The 22,123-nt window shown below is 36.5% G+C and overlaps 1 pseudogene; it reads right to left on the bottom strand.

The window, feature by feature from the left end:
* Positions 1-204: 204 nt before the first annotated feature.
* On the bottom strand, positions 205-324 carry LOC129904344 (5S ribosomal RNA; annotated as a pseudogene).
* Positions 325-22,123: the final 21,799 nt, after the last annotated feature.

Raw genomic sequence — 22,123 nt, 5'->3', positions numbered from 1 at the left:
ATGGGTTAGACCAAACTACCGAGATAGGGTGAGTACTAAGGGAAAAATAGGACCTAGCCGTGGTTGAACCAACGATCTATCCCGATGTCGAGTGTAAGATAGGGGAAGAGAGGGAAAGGCGAAGCATGAAGACTAGCAAGAAGACGCTAAGGTAAATCTTGGTCTAGGTTGAGTGCCTTAGCATATTATTGCAAGGATTGCAATGGAACGTGACACGAGGACTTCCCGATGGGGTCACCCCTCCTAGTACTAGTCTCGCCCAAGCACGTTTATCTTCGAAATTCTAGTGGGATCTGGTGCATTAGTGCTGCTATGATCGCACGAGATTGAAGAATCCGAACTAGTAGCGAAGCAACGACACGAGATTATGTACCTAGAGTGTTATAAGTTACGTTAAGGGAATTATAAAAAGATTTAAGCAAAGCAAGCAGGTTTAGCTGATTACTAACAGATGGCGCATTTGTATGCCACAGTTCTTCAACATAATACCAGTTAATGATAGGCAAACCACGGAATGGCTATACAGGTTATTGTGTGAGGGGACTTCAGCACAACTTGGTAGCCGAATATGATAGGCCAAAAAGCAAAACCCAAAAAGGATAGGGTACCAGTTGATGTTATCTAAAGAAGGCAAGAAGTAATATACAAGGTTGAAGATTCCATAACACGACCTTGGATACAAGACTCACTTTGCACTCCCTAGACAGATAATTCTATATGGAGTGTTATCCGCAAATTAACATGATCAACCCATGTTCCTCCAATCAAAGACTACTTGCTCAGCCAAGATAGTGTGAAATTATAGGTCAAGAGGGTGGTAATACCTTACGGAGTTCCCATAGCTATTGTCCTAGAAGAAGAAGTCCAAGTTACAGTTAACTGCCGAAGATCAGTTTACAAAAAGATTGGGAAGACAAATAGGTCTTCGTACACCATTTTACCCTCAAACTGATAGACAGACTAAGCTTACTAGCTAAACATTAGACGATATGTTGAAGGCCTATACAATTGACTCCAAAGGTAGCTCGGACAATTGCCTACCACCTATCAAAAGTACTTACGATATTAACTATCATTCTAGTATCCAGATGGCCCTGTACAAGACTTGGTATGGCGGACAGTGTAGGTCGCCTATTGATTGGTGTGATGTTAGTAAAACATGTCTAATACTCCCATATATGGTTTAATAAGCGGTATAGAAGGTAAAGCTTATTCGGGAGAGATTATTAGCATCTACGAGTTGATAGAAGTGATACGCTAATAATTAACGTCGATCTCTAGAGCTTTAAGTTATAATTAACCATTCTCAAAATTGTCATCCACAGAGAAAGTGATAAGAGCCAGCAAGAAAGAGAACCTTAGTCTGAGATGCATTGGCTCTTATCAAACCCTCCACCAAATAGGCAAGGTTGCCTATGAGTTGGACTTACCAGCGGATCCGTAAGAAGTACATCCAGTCTTCCAAGTATCGATGCTTTTCAAGTGTGTTGGTGATCCATCTCGAGTATATTCCACAGAGGATATCCAGGTCACAGAGGAGTTATCCTATGAGAAGCAATTGGTCGCCATCCTAGATCGGCGGAGTAAGGGTGGTGAATCAAGGACGTAGCTTCTGTCAAGGCCCTATAGAGAAATGAGAGTCGCGAATAAATGACCTGGGAAGCTAAAAGGGAAATAAAGCACAAGTATTCGTACCTATTCTCTACATCTACAGGTAATCCCAACCTTTGGAACTCTGATATTAATTGCTCGGTAAAGGTATGTGTTATTGTGATGGAATAGAAAAACTCTCTATATAGTCAATATAAGATCTTGAGAAGGGTTTTGGTTCACATTCAAGGACGAATGTTCTAAAGGGGGGAAGGATGTTACACCACGTACTTTTGTACCTTGGAAGGTTCTTAAGCTTCTTAAGTATCTTAAAAGGTTCTTAAGTTTTTAGAAGGATTCTTAAGTTTCTTAAAGCTTCTCAAGCTTCTTAGAAGTTACCATGGGAGCCGGATAGTCAATAACGCTATCAAACAACTCTAAGAAAGGGAGAATGTGACACATCATGATAGGTAAGATTAGAAATAGCATTGTAAGAATCCAGAAGAAGTTAGAGACCAAATAATGAGTCGTAGGACTCGACTTACTTATGTAAGCTACCAACTTGGAAATCTTACATACTTAAGCTACTTGAGTACATACCAAGCTTACATAGCAAGCATTACATAGGTTCATAAAGTAAGATGAGATTACGAACCCACGAGGAGGAAAAGAGAGTGACACATGGAAGCATCAAAGAGTGACACATGGCAAAAAGGGAGAGTGCCATATGGAAGCAGCTGTAGCAATGGGGTAGACCCCCCACATGCCACATGGCAGCCTATGGTAGGAGGAAAGGATGTGTTGGCCCAATGAGGGCTTGATACGTGTCACCATTTAGGGGGTAACACGTGTCACCCCCTAAAGTAGCCTATATATATATATATATATATATATATATATATATATATATATATATATATATATATATATATATATATATATATGTTATGACTCATTGTTATCTACAAAAAATTCATTTATCTTCCTAGTTCAAGAGACTTCTAGAGAAATAAAGAAGAGAAGAAAAATCTAAAACTAGAGAGAGAGTAGGTTCGGCTAAGGAGAAAGAAAGGTAAGCCTCCAATTTTTTTATGTGAATTAATTATATAGGTTATACCATGATATTATAAAGATTTTATTAATATAAATTTATGGTTTGGAGAAGCACCAAAATGTTAGAAAGCAGCCACAAAGTTTTAGTCGCGCTAAAGGAACCTCCGAGGCAAGTTTTGGCGAGTTTTGGGAAAGATAAGGTTTTCCCTTTTAAATTCGAGTTTATGATGATGTTATAAGCTATATTACATGTCTTAAATAAGGTTTTAAGTGGAAAAAATGCATAAGGATGCTTGACGTTAGAAACAAACTAAATTGAAGTCGTCATAGCTAAATCGAAGTCGCGTAGGGTATTGTGATTGTGGGACGCGGTTGTAGCTTGTGTGGTTGTGTTTTGAATGGCTGTAAAGGGTTCTAAAAATGGTGTGTTTTCTTCTGGTTTCATCCACACGACCCCCCATTTAGAATGGTTAAAGGTTTTACGAAATAAAGGTTAAAAACTCTATTGGGGTATCATAGTTTTGAGCTAGTTGTTTGGAGTTGTATTGGGTAATGTTGAAGTGATTTATTTATATATATGCTACTGGTTATTGTTTTTTGTATGGTTTTTGATATTTTGGCTGAGTGAAATCTCGAAGATGTTAAAGTTATAGGGGATATGCTGCCTGATTTTCAGTAATTTTAGAACTAGTAACAAGCTAGTCGAGGGTATTGGATAAGGAAATGATTCCTATGGGTACTTGGTTGTAGAGTTGGAAATCGGAAAGCAAAACTTCATTAACCCGAGTATTACTCTCATGTTATTAGGTCAAGGAGGTAACGAGGCGAGCTGGATTACAGTTAATCCACAAAAAGTATGTGAAGCTTACCCTTTCTTTTCTTTTGGCATGTCTTAGCTTTAAGTTATATATACACGAAACTTGGGAGTCATTCCATTCATAAATCTTTGAGTATGATTCAAGACCCTTGTTCACTTCTGGATGTTAAACTCTTTCACTAAGTGGACTCATCACCTTTTAATTCTTCTGTACAATGAGGAGTAGTACATATAAGGCCTATCTCTTTCTTTCATTGAAATCGCTTAAGATAAGTGAAATGATGTCTAATATGAGTTTAGAGGTAATTCCATTTATAGGTTCCGGATATAATTTGTGACTCGTAGTCACTTCTAAATACTAAGGGTCCTAAAGTAGTTAGATTACTACTCCCGACCACCTATATGTACAATAGTAAGTGGAAATATAAGCTCCTATTCTGAAAGGCTCTGAGAGGATAAATGTCTCTGATTGCATGAGTTGTATCTCTGATTGCATAAGCTGTGTCTGATTGCATAAATTGTATCTTTGATTGCATAAATTATGTGGCATTAACTTGGTACACGTCTGTGGTTCCTGAGGCCCTAATTGATGAAATCCCTAATAACATCTAAAGGGTACCTCGGAGAATTACTTTCCTGGTCTTCAAGTGACGGTTCACTTGACTATTTCATTGAGTCTTAGGAGATTACCTAGTTGTATATGGTTTTTCACTACTCTACTCGTGCATATAGTAACTCTTCTTTTATTGAGTCCCACGATGGGCGAGGAACGTTATCATGCACAACTTTATTACTCCTTCACTGAGTCCCAGGCTGGCTATATATATATATATATGTATGAAGTATATGATGATGAAATGCTATATACAATGAAGTTGAAGCATACGATGACGCCGTATGTGATAAAGTTATTCACCGAGTCTCAGGCCGGATATATATATATATATATATATATATATATATATATATATATATATATATATGATGAAATGTGGATCGAGCCATACGTTTCTCGGCATTGTTTTAAATTATTGCTTGGACTGAACGTTCCTCGGTATATTTTACTATGTGATAATGGAATCGAGTCCCATATAGGGGCTGGGTGCGGTATGTTATGTACACTACTCTTTCACCAAGTCCCTCACTAAAGGGCTGGATACTTACGTAGGCATGCATATGAAAATATAGGGATACACTTGTGACCCTGAGACCCATAGTGGACCGGATGTACTATGATGACATATACGATAAGATTATGTCGTATAAGATGATATGAGGCCGTATATGATAACCTGATAAAATAATATACATGATGAGAGGGAATGATGATATGGTGATATGGTAATATGATGAAATAGTTATGATACCGGGTTTCTTAGTGAGCCAGGCACAGAGTATGATTATATATATGATTGCATGTCCTAAGGTGCAAGTACATTAATTTGTTAATTGTTACACTAGTCCTCTGCATCCTTGTTTCAGTTATGGTCTCAGTTATGATGTGTTATGTTTTACATACTCAGTACATATATCATACTGACCTCTCTTTCTTTGGGGGAGGCTGTGTTTCTTGCCCGCAGGTACAGGTACTTACTTTGGAGATCTGCCAACTTAGGACTCTCACTCAGCTATATCGAAAGTGCTCTACTATTCTAGAGCCTAGCTTTTGTTGCTGATCGTATAATGTATATAGTTGTTTATTTAGGGGTATGGCGGGGGCCCTGTCCTTTCATATGTCATTGTTAATATTCTTAGAGGTCTATAGACATATATAGGTGGGTTGTTTACGAGTTTGATTCAGTGGTGCCTATATGTCATATTATAAATGTTATTATGTTAAGGCAGCCTTGTCGGCCCTTGCATGACATGGTGCAAATGAAAGAGGCTATATGCAAATAAATTTGCTATCACCCTCTAGATTCTTATGTATAGTTCTTATAGTTGAGATTTATGTATACGGGGGTCCAGATCAGACCCCAGTCATGGCCTACAGAGTTGGATCATGACACAATAAAAGAGTTTTTGGACAAAGAAGTTGATGTAGTAGCCAATTTTGTCCCAACATTCAACATTCAAATAAAGATTATGGCTGAAAATTTTTATTTATGTGTCGCATACATATCTCAGGTTGAAGGAGAATCGGGCAAAATTTGGTTCAAGAGCTATGCGGAAATAAGTTGAAGTGAGTTTAGAACATCATCATTTATAAAAGTGTCCCAATATCTGTGAATGATGAAAATACGTTAGAGGCGGCTTAGTAAAAGATCAAGCTTGAGCAAGTGAAGAATAATTTGAAATTGAAATGAAGATCAATGGAATTTTAAGAGGGTAAACATTGATGATTTAAAGGGAATCGAAGTGAAATTGAAATTCGGACATAACAAAAAGCAAAATTATTGGAAGGAGTAAATAAATCATAGACAAAATTGCCCCAGTGTCAAAGTTATGATGAGATGGTATTTCAAGTTTTGCAAAGAGAACAAAGAGAAAGGGTTGAAGATAATTATGAAAAAGCCTAGGGTTTTATGATTGACCATGAATTTGAAGACACTTGATGTGAAAATTTCTACATATCCCGAACTATGGATGTAGGTTGAGTAGAGTTTGAGAGTAGATCATTGATCATTGTTGGTGAGTTTGACACTCCAACAAATTACCCAAATTCACTGCTTAGATAAAGTTCCACATTTTGTTATGTCTCTTACTACTATATGTGGATTATGCTTCCTGCCAAGTATTGATAAAATTTTTAGCAAATAATGTAAATAAACGTCTAATGACAAAAATCATAAGAAAAATGCTTCCATTCCGAACTGATGATGTAGATGTAATTAATCAAATGTGCAGCAATTTCTATAATTTTAAACAACTGCTCCAAATTATGTACCTACGAAATCTAACAGACTGAGTAGAAACGTTAGCAAAAGCAAACATATATACAAAGTTGTAATGACTCTCTAGGTCATTTCCTTGATTTTATGATATTTTCAGCATTTAAAGCCTCCCTATAGTGATTTCAAGTTTTTATGACTTGCTGGCATAGACAGTTGGTTGTTTAGTCGCTCGTTTCGATTTTATGCCCATTTCTTTGTTTAGGAGCTCTTGAGTTTGAACGTTTAACTTCGGTCAAAACTCCAAGAAAATAACTTTAGAATGGAATTTTTATGATTTCATCAACTCAGGAATGGTCATTTTGAGCTAGTAGCATGTTCGGCTTGAGTTCCGAGGCTTGCGATGCGAGTTTAAGCCATTAGGTATTTTAGCCTTTATGCTTTAGCCTAAATTTGACTTTGGTCAATATTCTTAGTATATATGATTGTATTAAAATTTTGTCAGTGTTGTTAACTCCAGAATGTCAAGTTTAGTCTAGAATGACCTTTCATGCGGTTCACGAGGCTTTTAATCTCCTTATGAGCCCCCTTATGAATTTTGTCTTAAAATAGTGCTTCGATGTGGGACCCACTGTTTATCAAGATTACCTCAGATAGAAATTTTGAATGCGATTTTGAGTCTGGAACGTCGAATTTAGTAGGGTAGCATAGTTCATTTGCGTGCATGGGGTTCCAGATGAATCCCGAGCACCCCTTTAGAGTTTTTCAAACCTTAGTTCTTAGGCTAGTGCAACACATGGCCTGCTTTGCATTCGTTCCCCAATGGCTTCGTTTGCAGTGGCCAGTGATGTTGTCTTCCACATTCGGGAGCCTAGGGTCGCATTTGCAGCCCTGATGGCTTGGGCATCGCGTTTGTGGGCCCCTAGCCACATTTGCAAATGATAGCGGTGGATGGCTTTCACGTTCACTGGCTAGGCACTACATTCGTGAAGGCTTGTAGGCCTTCCTTCCACGTTCACAAAGAGTATTTTCTCCAAGTACTTTAAATGAAAATCAAACCTGTTTTTCAGCCATTCTTCCAAACTTCAAAATTCAATATCTTGAGCTAGGAGACTCCGTTTTGGGTGATTCAAAGTCCAGTTTGGGAAGTTCGTGGCTACGTATTGGAGTATTTGAGGACTATTAGGTACTCTCTATTTGAGGTAATTTCTGAATTGTAGCTGCTTTCCTCTCTATTTTCTTAAGCTTTAATGGTCATTTTATTGCATGGGCTGTTTTCTTCATTTCCGAGCATCAAATTATGTCACATTTTAGAACACAAGTTCAGTAAGCTCAAATGAACCAATTTTGGACCCGATTTTGTCTTTATCTCTGAAAAATGTGATTTTACTGTCAAATGTTCGTATTGATATTGTGATCAATATTTTGTTAGTGTGGCGGCAATTGAAAGTGATTCAGAAGTGGAAAGCATCAATTTGGTGGATATGAAATGCGCATGATCGACTTCAAGGTTGGCTATTGTCTCCTCCTCTTACTGAGCTTTATTAGATATCATTTAGTATATATTATATATGATTTTGGTTGGTATTTTCCAATATTAGAGTTCTCCTCATCCTATTCTGTTATCTTGATTTTCGGTTGAGACTTAGACTAGAATAGTTCTTAAAACCCTTAGTTTAGGCTATAGGCCTTATTTGTTGTATTGCCTTAGCATTTTTATCCTCTTTAGGATTGGTCTTGATGTCCTAAGCTAGGTTTGAGCCTTAAATGCTTCAGTATTGATGGTCCTAAGCTATATTTGAGCCTTAAATGCCTCAACCTATGTTTTATTGCCCTTATAGCTAGGCGTAGCTTCCGGTAGGGCTTGTTATGGGTGGTGTACCTTTATGCTAGTGCATATTACCTCATTGTCTCATCGTAGCCATAGTTTTGGCTTAGTTGTGCTTGTTGGGAACTGATATGGCATATTTTAGGGTAAAGCGTCGATCCTAGAGATATTCTCTCCCCTTCCCCTCATCTGATTATAAGTCATTTCCTATTTCTTTGTGTTAGGTTGAGTGGCAGGCTTGTGATTCCTTTATATCTATTATTTATTTTTGGGCCCGAGGCCGTATTCGAGGAGCAATTAGATCCTAGGTTAGTTTACTCCTATATTGCTTTCTTATAGACAATAGGTTGATGGCTTGAACTTTTAGGTGCTTTTCTTGACTCTGTTCTTTTCTCCATCTATCCCTTGCCTTATTTCCTACCTATATTGTGGTAGTTCCTAATTCGTTACTTATGCTATATTCACCTTATTATATGTTATATATACTTGCTTTATTTGTGGAGCTCAGTCGGCCTATGCCTATTGAGTATCATTCATTTGGTACTCATATTACACTTTTGCATCCTGCATATCATAGCATGGGTTATCTAGTTGGTTTAGACTATTGCAAAGCAACTTTTGATTCGGAGATTAGGTGAGATCCTGGCGTTCAGAGTTGCCAATTTCCATCTATTTTTTGCTAAGATTAGTCTTTACTCACTTTCGAGGTCTGTTTGTATCTAGTTTGTATTTGTATAAGCCTTGTACTCCTGTTTTGATTAGATTCATGATTATTGACTGATGTCAGGTCTTGTGGTGGTTTCTTGTATTTTATTTTGGTTGTTCTCTTTCTTCTCATTACTATTTACCTTCCACTTTATTTATTCATCTTGTGCTTGATAGCCTATTGCTTCTATCTTTGGGCTAGGGGTTAGGCTTACCTACTAGTGGGTTATAGCAGGTGTTATCATGACCTGAGAAATTGAATCGTGAAAAAAGCTCAAATTTTCAAGAAAATTATAAGATAGCATGCAGTGTTCTAGAAGAGTCGCATGTGCTCTAGTATGATTCCGTTGAGTTGGATGATCATTTGACCTTTATGGAGGATCCAGAGTCCATTCTAGCTAGAGATGTCAGACAGTTGTAATCCAAAGCCATCCATGTGGTTAAGGTCCAGTGGCGGCACTTTCCGATCGAGGAGTCTACTTAGGAGATCGAGCAAGATATGCAAGAGAAGTTCCCCAGATTATTTGAGGCTCGGGGTATATCTGTGTCCTTACTTTTGCGGATGAAAATTCTTTTAGTAGCGGATGTTGTAATGACCCTCCAGGTCATTTTCCTTATACTGCTTCTGTTTCATCATTTAGAGCATTCTTATAGCGACCCCAAGTCATTTATTAAATGACCTGCTGGCGCTGGTAGCTCGGTTACCTAGTCGTTCGTTTCGATTTTATTTAGCTTTTTGTGTAGGAAGGCCTTTGTAACTTGAAAAGTGATTTTCGAGTTAAGATATAGTAAAACATCCTCAAAACATATTTCTGACAGTTCTATCAACTCTAGAATAGAAGAATTAGGCTAGATGCGTGGTTGACTCAAGTCATGGGAATTTCGGTGCTAGTTTAAACTATTTTTAACATTTTAGCTTCGAAAACTGGATAGCGGATGACTTTGGTCAACATTCTAGGAAAATACGCTCAAATGAAAATTCTAAAAATGTGACTAGCTTCGAAATGTCGATTTTGGTCTAGAATGACCTTTCATTTGACTCCCGAGGCTTCCGAACACATTTTAAGCCCTTTGGTGGAATTTGATGGAAAATGGCATTGGTAGTGGGACCCACATTCAGTCGTAATGACCTCGTATAAAAATTTTGACTACACCATTGAGTCTAAAATATCAAATTTAGTGGGGTAGCATAGTTCATTTACATGCATGGGGTTCCAAATGAATCTCGAGCACCCCATCGGAGACTTTTAAAATGAGAATAATATGTTGGTGCACCTCTCTCTATAAAACACTCATTCTCATGTTTTTCTCCAAATTTTAAAATTTTATATCTTGAGCTATCGAGCTCTAAATTGAGTGATTCAAAGAAAAACTAGTGAGATTTTTTGAGGAGAACGTGTTGGTGAGCTTGAAACCTTATTTGGAGCATTCGATTTAGGTAAAATCGTTGTTTTTGCTGCTGCATTAGTTGATTTTTGGATTAATTTTTTGAAGAACTTTGGGAATTAAATATTTGATCTATATAAGCCCGATTTTGGTGATTCAATGGTTGAAATTAAAGGATTTTTTGAGAGAAGCGTGGTGGTAAGATCGTAAAGTTAATTGAAAGCTTCGTTTGAGGTAAGATTCATGTTATAGTTGTTGCCCTTCCAATTTTCGGACTACATATGCGGAGAATTTTTGGAAAGTGATTTCTTGACCAATTTAGGTACGATTTGGGAGATTCCAAAGTCTAAATTATGAGGTTTTTCATGAGGATCATAATGGTGTGGTTGGTTTCGACTGTTGAGGGTTCATTTTGGAAATTATTCCATCTTAAGTTGTTGTCATATGCCATTTTCGGATTAGATTTTTGGTGAATTTGGAGATTTGATATCTTGAGTATTTTGGGTCTAATTTCAGCAATTTTTAGGCTAAATTATGGGATTTTCATGAAGAAACATCAAGTGTGATTGGTTTTAGCTATGGAGACTTCGTTTTTGGTATTTTCTCATAAATCACTAAAGCCTTGGTTAATATTTTTAGCTAAATTTGGATTTTTCTGTACATTGCTTTTCAGGTGCTTCTGGGCCATGAATTGTGTCCCGTTTTGGGATATAAGCTCGGAGAGCTGATTTGGACCTTTTTGGGGGGACAATTTTAGCATATTAGACTTGGGTCCCATATTTCCTATTTTAAACACCAAAATTGATCCGTCTCCAAAAATTGTGAAATTAATGTCTAAACGGTCGTAACGATGTTGTGATTCTGTTGTTTGACATCATGATAGCATTCCGACACCGTTCAGAAGGGAAAATCTCTGACAGCCTGAGTTGTAGCATGCTTGTTCAGCCTACAGGTAGGCTACGGCTTTTCTTTCTTTAGATTGAGCTGGAATGTGTGAAATCATATTGAGATAGATGGAATTTTGGGTTGGGTAGCTTATCTATATATCTTAGGTGTTCGAAATCATGTTTTAGGCTTTTATCGGGCATTTCGAGTAATTGAAAGCATGTGACCTCTTCCATTAAATGTTAGTACTGTAAGTGATGTCAATTTCATGAATTTGGTATTGTGGAGCATGTTTGCCTTAGTATAGGTTTTTGGAACTTGCTTTAGATTCCTCGACGTTGCTCCGGAGGACTTAGATCCTTGTAAAATGGCGTAGTAGACTAGGATCTTGTAGTTGGGCCTTAGCTAGGCGGTAACTTTACTTTCATGAATACCTTCGTCCATAATTTCCCAAATTTCATGACTTTTGAGATGTGTCGATGATACTAGACTTCGTGTTCGGCTTGTTTTAGTTCCAGTTGAAGCCTAGGTGATATATTGGTTTGGTTCATTATGCAAGGAGATCGTCGGTAATTATTAGCATCTAGTTGGAAATGAGCATATTCGGCACCTTCGATTAAATTATCTATGAGTATCTGAATTCAGGTTCTTGTCTCCGTTTTGGGATCACATCAGGGAGTATTCGGGTTCTAGTCTTGGGCTCTACCGACTTGTTAGTATGGCAAGCATCTGAGTTGCAGTCCTGGCCTCGGCCATATTGATAAATTTTTATAAGCATCTGAGTTCTGGTGTCACGCCCCGGGAGGGTACCCTAGATGGGGCCGGCACTCAAAAACCATTACTGGCTCACAAGCGAACCACTTGTCCTGATCACACATCCGTTCATACACTCAATTAGCGGAAGACTTAAAATAAAGAGATAATTAGGTGGTCAATTCCAATTAACAATCTATCTCATGGAAGAAAGACCATAGGCCAAAAAATTGAACTCCAATCTATTTCATTAAATAGTTTGACAAGAACAATTCAAGGAAATAAAATACTTAATCGAACCATCACTATATGGCCTATGAAGCCTTTCTCATTACTATCTAATTGGTGTCAATGAAAGGTTCATGGCTACCTCAAATCAGAATAAAAAGACTAAACTCAACTCAAAAATAACATAAGTGGTATCGTGCGAATGTAGGGGAGGACTCACCAATAAACTGAGTTTGAACAGATCCTAAACGGTGCGCCTATTAATGATCTCTTAAACCTGTCTCTGCATCATAAAATGATGCAGGTCCAAATGGACGTCAGTACGTAGAATGTAAGAGTATGTAATATGGCAGAATAAAACATGCAACAAGGTAGAATAATACCAGTTCAGATATATCAAATCAGAAAGATAAGAGAGACTCAATCAAGGTGTCATAAGTCTAAAGGAAGAATATAGTTTAGACAGAGACCAATCATATACAATCCAATCCAATCAGGTACAATCCAATGATATACAATTCGATCCAATCCAATCATATACAATCAGATCCAATCCAATCATATATAATTTGATCCAATCCAATCGTGTACAATCCGATCCAATCCAACCATATACAATTCGATCCAATCCAATCATATACAATCTAATCCAATCCATTCATATACAATCCAATGCACTTTAATCACCTACCATCCAATCCAATCCAATCATATACAATTCGATCTAATCCAATCATATACAATCTGATCCAATCCAATTATATACAATCCAATTCAATCCAATCACATACAATCTAATCACATACCATCCAATTCAATCCAATCACATCCAATCTAATCACATACCATCGAATCCAATCATATATCATCAACTCAACTAATAAAGTCAAAGGACTCAACTTAATAGACATGTGAATTAGAATTTAGAAATATTTTACAAATCTACTCAATCATCTACAATACCAATTAAACCAATCACGTCATATTCAAGCAACTCAATAAATAAATCAAAGGACTCGACTCAATAGGTATGCAAATCAAAATTTAGAAATGTCTTTCAAATCAACTCAATCATCTATAATCTCAATCAAACCAATAATATCATGCATAATCCACTCAATTTGGGAGTTTCTCTAACCGACAACCATCACCTATAAGCCAGTGATGTACAACAAGCCAATGTTGTTGCCACGTCCGTTCAATACTTTGTCAGGGTATGAATGAATCAACCAATCATGGATCCAACAATCAATCAAGTCCTATTATGTCAGGATAATGAAATAGGGAAATATCCAACTTTAACGGTTCAATCATGTCCTATGTTGGCTATGTAGTTCATGGGATTCGAGTAGGGATTGTACTCTTATCCAATTTAGTGCTCGATACTCCTCCCAAGACTCAATATGCTCATATCTATCAGGTAAAATATTCAAATCATCCTATCTGGTCTCATTGGACCCTTTTCAAAACTCAATCAATCTGGTCTCATTGGACCCTTTTCGAAACTCAATCAATATGGTCTCATTGGACCCTTTTCAAAATTCAATCAATGTAGTAAATATTAAATGTATTTAAAATATAATTTTTTAACTCCTCAACTCAATCTCAAAATAGATGTTTTAATGTAAAAGTGCTCAACTCATTTATACTCAAGATACTCATGCTTAAAATAATAATTAAGAGACTTCTCAAACTCAACTCATTCTTAAACTCTTTCTAAATCAAAGATGAAAATAATAATTCTTTAAACTCAAAATAGTGAATAAATAATTTATGCAAAAACGTTCGCAAATCATTTTAAAACTACTTCTCAAACAATTATTTATACTCAAAATCCTCATATGACTCCAATCAAATTGAATTATGCAAATTATACCACGTAGTCACATTAGAATCCAATCCATTCCATCTCAAAACATCATCATCAACATTAGCTCTTCATCAATCATTTTACTTTCTAAAATAAACATCATTTACATCATCATCAAACATCTTGCCCCAAAATCCTCATTTAACTCTATGTTCAATTTCATCAAATTTATTATAATATGCATTATCTCACTTTAAAAGCAATACTTTATTTATAAATGAAAAAACATCAATCTCAACCTCAAAACAAATTATGAAAAAAGAATCTCATCTTGGGTTCATGTGAATGAATACATGAATGTATACCTCAAATATTCAACTCAAAGACATCATCAATACATATGAATTTATATATAAAAACTCAATAGAATTTATTGATAACTCAAGAACTCAACTCATGGAACCTCAAACTCAACTCAACTCGAATTAATGAAGATGTAGGGCACATGGATGAAATCAATCCAACATTGTGAGTAGCCTTACATACCTAGAATGAAGATTATCTCACTAAAAATCAAAGACATGGCTTGAAGATCTTGAATCCTAGCTATTCTTCTCTTTTACAATTCTTGCTCTAAATGATCTTGGATGTTTTTGGGGAGAAAACTCCTTAAAAACTTATATGGGGTCGGAATTTAGCCCTAAAACATAGTGGGTTAGGTTGGGAAAGGTGGGGAAAAGATCAAAATAAACCTCCCAAAAATATGAAAACTGGCAGAAATTTAAACTAGGGTGGAAAAAGTCTGTGTCACGAAGTTGTTCCCCCATAGTTTATTTTTTTCCGAAATCAAATTTGAACCAAGATTGGCCAAGTCTATGACACGGACTAGTCATGTACCGTTCTGGTTACCTGGACATAACCTTTTATCCCAAACTCCAAAATATATAATCTTGGTAGATTTGGAAAGAAAACTCAAAGACCTTTAATTTGATAGGTTGTGGGACACATAATTCATCATATTCTAGGATATATGGTCATTTGAAGTTGACCCTTATATGGACTCATTTGAAAACTTAGCCGATAGAAATTCTTTGGACTTGGCTTGGTGTTAGAGATCCCTTATGACCCTAAACCACATCTCATACACTTAAAATACTTAGGAATTGATCCTAACTCATATATACAATTAGAAGTCATTCAGTTCGAGTCTATACGCATATGAAGAATGGTTCGAGTCATGACAAAAAATAATTTGGGGTGTTACATTGAGAATCTGGGTTCCAGTCCTAGCCTAGGTCCGTATAGCATTCATGGTTAATTAATTCTCGGAGATTCTTGGTTCGGGGATGATATGGTTCTTCAATTCTTGGTATCACAGATTCTTAGTTTCTAGCCTTTCTAGTCGTAGCTATTTTGTGTACCTAATGGTCTTATGAGGGTTCATCCGGATTTTATTTAAAATTGTACACAAGTGTCCCAGCTGGACTTATGGGGCCAAGTTAGGTTTAGTTAGCTATAGTCTTCCTGGATAGTATTTTCATGTTCATATGAATATTTACCTTCCTTACCTTAGATTTTATATTATGACTCCTATTTAGGCCTACTCCTCTTTTTTCATATTGTTTTTACCTTTCCTTGCTATGTCGCCATATGATGCCTACTGAGTACTTGTTGTCTTGGTAATTATAGTACACTCTCTATCTACTTTCATGATGTAGGTTCTATCAACAGTTATCAATATTGATCCATCGAGCCAGTTGCAGTGTACATCAGAGATCAGGGCAAGCACTTGACGTTTTAGGATCATTTGTTTCTCCTTCAGCATGGATCCCCCATCTTTTGCCTTTCCGAGACTAGCCAGTTGTTGTATAATTATTGTCCACTTTTAATACTTGTACTCTGTAGTAGCTTTGTACTTGTGACCTCTGAATTTTAGGAGCTATCTTTAGTTGTATATATATATTTTGGCTTGCTTCCACTTATCTATTCTGTTTATCTTAGAATTTCCTATTCTTGTTTAGTTTCTTCCCTCAAACTCATTGCTTATCGTGCCGGATTATGAGTTGGCTTACCTACTGATGGGTTATAGTAGGTGTCATCATGACTCGAGAAATCGGGTCGTGACAAAGAAAGACACAGATTTTGAATTAAGCTAGTGAAAAACCAAAGAAGTATTGCACTTTTGTAGTTGTTGAAGAACAACTTGACGGAGAAAAATTAAAGAGATATCGTCAAGTGCTATTTGGTAGATTGCGTAAATAAATTTGGACATCTACCAATTTAAGAGACAACAAACAGCATCAAGATCAATGATAAATTGGAAGAATTTGAGAGCTTAATAAGTAAAAGCTCCATGATGTATTATTTCTACAGAATATGGAACTGAAGGAAAAATATTTTATTGTTTAGATAGTAAAAACATTATACCCGTAAAAGAGGGACTTGAAAGAACTTGAGAAAAAATATAAAATGCTAGAATTTTGGCACGAGACTAGCAGAATTTGGAGTGAATCAACGTGCAAGAAAAATACACCTAATGATGATAAACTATGCCCATTTTTAAAGAGTAAGAAGAAAGTTCTTAAAGTAAGTTGCAGACACAAGCATTGAAAGTATCAAAGGAAGAAATTTTAAGACAATGACAAACCAAAATTTGATAAAACTTAAAGGAAGAAAGTATTAATTAAGGATACTAAGAGGATACATGAGCTTAGAATAATTATGAGCCTAAACGATGCTCTAGACTGGTTAAAATGCAGTAAGCGCAGAAAGATTATTAGTATAAAAAAATTTAAAGATGCAATAAGTAATCAAATAAAGAGATATATAAGGAAAATTAATTTACTCTTCTGAAAAATAAGAAAAAACAAAAATGATGTTAATAATAATCAATCCTGTCACAAATAAATTTATATAAAGTCACATAGCAAGTAAGCAAGGAAATATTTACAAAGAACATAACACAAGTATAATGCGTACTAATATATAGGTGACCTTTTTATGCCAGAGGTAGGCTTAATGCGTATTTGAAAAATAAATGTGACATAATATGTCATTCCATTGCTCTTTAATTAATTAAACAAATCTATCCCTCAAAATTAAATACAAAAAATAGGCTTAAGCTTTATTACATGACAAGAAAATAAAAAATTAAAAATAAATTTTTCATTGCATCTAAGCATCTTCACTCCATTACATGCTCATGGTTCAATCTCCATAGGCCAAAGCTTGGGATCTTCATAGCTATCTGCATCACAAAAGGATTAGCAATACCCTTCCTGCTAAAGTTTAATTAATTTAGAACGAACGGTTCATATTTTGGCACAATAAATTTTTCAAATAATGCACACATAAATGATAAGAGTCACTCGGCGTCGTGAACCCACTTGGACATTTGGGTAAAGTTTACTAATGGCCTTAATATACCAAGGATATAAAGGCTCCTAAGTTTGCGTGATGCATGTCCCTAAAATGGTTGGTTTGCTCTATTCTAGTTGAATTAAGAGTGGGTTTACTAGACACAAGGTTCCCTGTTAGACAACTCAAGTGAAAAGGATATGTGGCCACAGGTAAAAAGATCCAGACAGCACGTGCATACGCCAACTCTTCTAAATTTTGGGAGTTTGAAAAAATGTTTGCGAGTGCGCAAAACACAACTCACGTGTATGTGTGATCGTGTCAATTTTCTAGAATTGAAGGAAGTATGAATAGAATGACAAGTTATATAAAGCAATAACAAGTAAATTATTTATATAAAGCAATAACAAATAAACAAATTATATTGAATAAAAAGGATGAAATAAAATTTAAAAATATAAAAAAAAATCAAGCAACTCGAATAAAATAAGCAAATATAAAAATAAATAAATTATTAACCTAAGTTTGTTATGATTTAGAACCTAAAGTCCCTAGCAGAGTCGCCAAGCTATTGTATCCCATTTTAACTCGAATCAAATAGTGTACAACATAGTAGTGATTCCTAAATTATTTAACTTTAGGAGTCGTCACCTAATTATTTTTTAAGGTAAATTTGAATACTTAAATCATTAACTAAACCAAAGCTAAATTAACTCCAAATAAAGGTCTATTATTATATCTGATTCTAGGTAAGGGTTCTAGTTATCCTAAAGGGAAGGGATTAAGCACCATTTAAGATTCATTAAAAATAATTATCGATCAAACTTAGGTTAATTAAAGGATTAAATAAATGAGTTACCAAGTTGAAAAACATTTTAACCTTGAAAAAACTCTGTTGCACATTTGTAGTAGATTGACGAAGATTTTAAAATGATCATTTTATATCTTAGGGAGCTAAAAAACTCAAAAAGTTGAACAAAATTACTTGCACAGGTGCAAGCTTTGAAAACAAAAAGGCAAAGAAAGAGCCCATTTTGGGGATGAAGAAACATATTTGAAAAAATAAAAACAACTCTTGTTAAGAAGCATTTACAGAACTTTACTTGGCAAGCTTCTTACCATTTTAAAATCAAAAACATTTTCAGTGAAAAAGTTAGCCATTGTAAACAAAAAGATCTTAATAGGCCTAGATGGATCCTTTTGGTACGGCTAAATAAGACTAAGATAATTACTCCATTGTTGACTAAAGTATTAACCCCGAAATATAGAAATCAAAGAGCAAAAAGGTATTACACAAAATAGATAAATAAACATCACTTAAAGAGAAACATAATAACGACTAAAATATAGAGTAATTTTCTAGATTTGGTGGTTGGTTTGCCATTTCAGTTCAGATGGGTTTCGAGGAAGAGAGAGGCACAAAGTGAAAGATAGGATGCGCCTTTCAATGTCTAGCAGCGGCAATGGTGTTACACCCCGTACTTGGTTACCTTCGAACGCTTCTTAAGCTTCTTAAGTTTCTGGGGAGGCTCTTAAGTTTCGTAGAAATCGTCATGTGAGTCGGATAATCTATAACACTATCAAACAACTCTAAAGAGGGGAGAATGAGATACCCCAATAATAGGGAAGATTGAAAATAGGGTTATAAGAATCCAAAAGGAGTTGGAGGCCAAGTAATGGGTCGTAGGACTCGACTTACTCACGTACGCCACCGACTTGAATGTCTTACATAATTAAGCTACTTGAGTACATGTCGAGCTTAAGTAGCAAGGAATATATAGGCTCTTAAAGTAAGACGAGATTACGAACCCACGAAAATGAAGCAAGAAGGTAACAAGTAGGTGATAAGTAGGTAACGCACCTACTTGGACTAAGTAGGTGACTCACCTGCTTGGGGTGGCCCCCACCTGCCACGTGGTGGCTTGGGATTGGTTGCATGAGATGACGTGGCTGCCTAAGGGCTTGACACATGTCACCCTTAGAGGCTGCAACGTGTCACCCTCTAAGGAAGTTTATATATTAGTCATCTTATGACTAAGGGTCTTATTTTCAGCATCTTTACACTTAAAAAAATTGGAGGAAAACATAGAGAACATGGAGAGAGAGCTACGGATTTGGTCAAGCAAGGTAAGCCCTATGATTTCGTTCTGTGAACTAATTATTCAAGGTATCCCATGGCTACCTGACAGTGTTTAATAGCATAAAATCTCATTTTGGGGCAGCAAGGAAGAGATACAAACAGTCCGTTAATTTTCAGCGTGTTAAGAGAACTTCCGAGATGAATTTTGGCAAGCTTTGGCCAATTTCGGGTAAGGTAAGGGTTTTCCTTTCAATTTAGAGTTTATGGTGTGGTTATGGAGTGTATTACACATCTTATACGTGGCTGTAAATATAAAAATTGCACAAGGATGCTTGACGTTGAAAATAAACTAAACTAAGGCCGTCATAGTAAAATCGAATGTCGAGTAAGGTGTTGTGGCTGTTGTGCTGGGCTTGCAGGTGCTTTTATTGTATGTTGCAGGGCTGTAACACGTTTTAAAATGTGTTTGGTAGCTTCTGGTTGCATCCACATGACCCTTTGTTTCGTACGGTTAAAGATTTTACGAAATAGCAACTAAAAACCCTATTTTGGTCTCGTAATTTTAAGCGAGTTGTTGGAAGCTTGTATTGGATAATGATGCCATATTTTAATTGCATATGATCTACTGATTGTTTTTGTTGGTTGGCTGATAAGTTTGGGGGATTAAATTGAAAGTTCGGATAGGGGAAGTTATAGAGGAGATGTTGCCTGATTTCCACCAACTCCTTAACTAACTAAAAGACTAGTCAAGACCAGTCGAGCAAGGCGGATAAGGAATTGATTCCTGTGGATGCTTGGTTGTGGATTTAGAAGCTGGAAAGTTAAAGGTTATTAATATTAGTGTTACCTTCTTGTTAAATAGGTTCAGAAGACGACGCGACAAGCCGGATTAAAAGCAATCGATAAGAGGTATGTGAAGCTACCTTCTTTCTCTTGGCATGTTTTTGGCATAAGTATGTAAAGCTTATCACTTTCTTTATTTTGGCATGTCTTAGCTATAAGTGGAATGTAATATGTGCTCTGAGGATAATTCCATTCATAGAGCTTCGAGAATGATTCATGCCTCTGACCTATTTCTTGATGTTAGAACTCCTACAATAAGTGAGATATTGCCTCTCAAGTCTTCTGTATGAAGGGAAGTAGTAAGTATGTAAGTCCTATCTCTCCCTTGGTTTGGCATGTTTCAAATGTATGTATAGCCCATCCCTTTTCTTTTTGGCATGTCCTAGATATAGGTTATGAACGATGTGTATATGAAGCTTGGGGTAACTCTATTTATATGCTTCGAGCGCGACTCGTGACTCTTATCCATGTCTGAATGCTAAAACTCTAAAGGCGGTCGAGCCACTACTCTTGAGTTTTTTATGTGTTGAATAGTAAGTGGAGATATAAGCTCTTATTCCTAAGGACACTACAATAACAAATGTCCTCGGTTCCTTAAGTTGTTGGGCACTTCCTTGATGCTTGTTTCTGGTTCACTTATAGCTGTTAAGACTCTTAAAGGAGTTAAGCTCCTATTCCTCAATTCTTCTATACGATTGAATAGTAATTGGTATGAAAAAGCTCCTCTGTTTAAAAGGCTCTGAGATAGCCAATACTCAAACTTCTATAAGATGGTTCATACTATAGTAATGTATGACTATGAAGTTAAGGCTCCAATTGACATAGTCCCTAATGGAATCTAGAGGGTACTAGAGATGATTCCTACCCTAGTTTCCAAGTGACGGTTCATTTGACTGTTTCGTTGAGCCTTAAATGATGAATTCAGTTGCATATGGTTATTCACTACTCCGTTCTTGCATGTTGCTAATACATTATTCACCGCATCCCATGAAGGGCCGGGCATGATAAATGATGAAATGCTTATTCACCGCGTCCCATGAAGGGTCGGGCATGATAAATGATGAAATGCTTATTCACCGCATCCCATGAAGGGCCGGGCATGATAAATAATGAAATGCTTATTCACTATGTCCCATGTAGGGCCGGGCATGATAAATGATAAAATGCTTATTCACCGCGTCCCATGAAAGGCCGGGCATGATAAATGATGAAATGCTTATTCATCGCATCCCATGAAGGGTCGGGCATGATAAATGATGAAATGCTTATTTATCGCATCCCATGAAGGGGCGGGCATGATATATGATGAAATGATTATTCACCCGTCCCATGAAGGGCTGGGCATGATACACGATGAAATGACAATTTCACCGAGTCCCTCGCTGAAGGGACAGATACAGTATCTAGGCATGCATATGAAAACATAGTGATACATTTGTAACCCTAAGTCCCACAGCGGGCCGGATACGGTATGTGAGGAAGATATACACGCCCTTATTTCACACAGTGCATATATAGTGATTCATTAACTGTTACATTTATTGCCTGCATCCCTATTTCAGTTGAAAGCTCGTTTATGCTATGTTATGCTTTAGATACTCAGTACATGTATCGTATTGACCCCCCTTTCTTTGGGGGACTGTGTTTTATGCCCACAGGTACAGACGCATGTTTTGGGGATTTGCCAGCTTAGGGTTCCACTCAGAAAGTTTGGGAGAAGCTCCATCGAATCAGAGCCAAGCTTTTGGGTACTAGACCTTCTATGTATATATTTATATATTCAGAGGTACGACGGGGACCCTGTCCCACCATATGTTGTTATTAATACTCTTAGAGTTCTGTAGACATGTATATGTGGGTTGATTGTATCTTTGTTTTAGTTGTGCTTATACGGAATACTACAAATATTTTTGTGTTATGGCAGTCTTGTCGGCTGCGTGCCCTTTCATGTTATAAT

Source organism: Solanum dulcamara, chromosome 1, assembly GCF_947179165.1.
Source record: "Solanum dulcamara chromosome 1, daSolDulc1.2, whole genome shotgun sequence".
Taxonomy (NCBI): Eukaryota; Viridiplantae; Streptophyta; class Magnoliopsida; order Solanales; family Solanaceae; genus Solanum; species Solanum dulcamara.
Note: the sequence above shows the minus strand (reverse complement) of the source record. Positions and strands in the feature narration are given on the sequence as shown.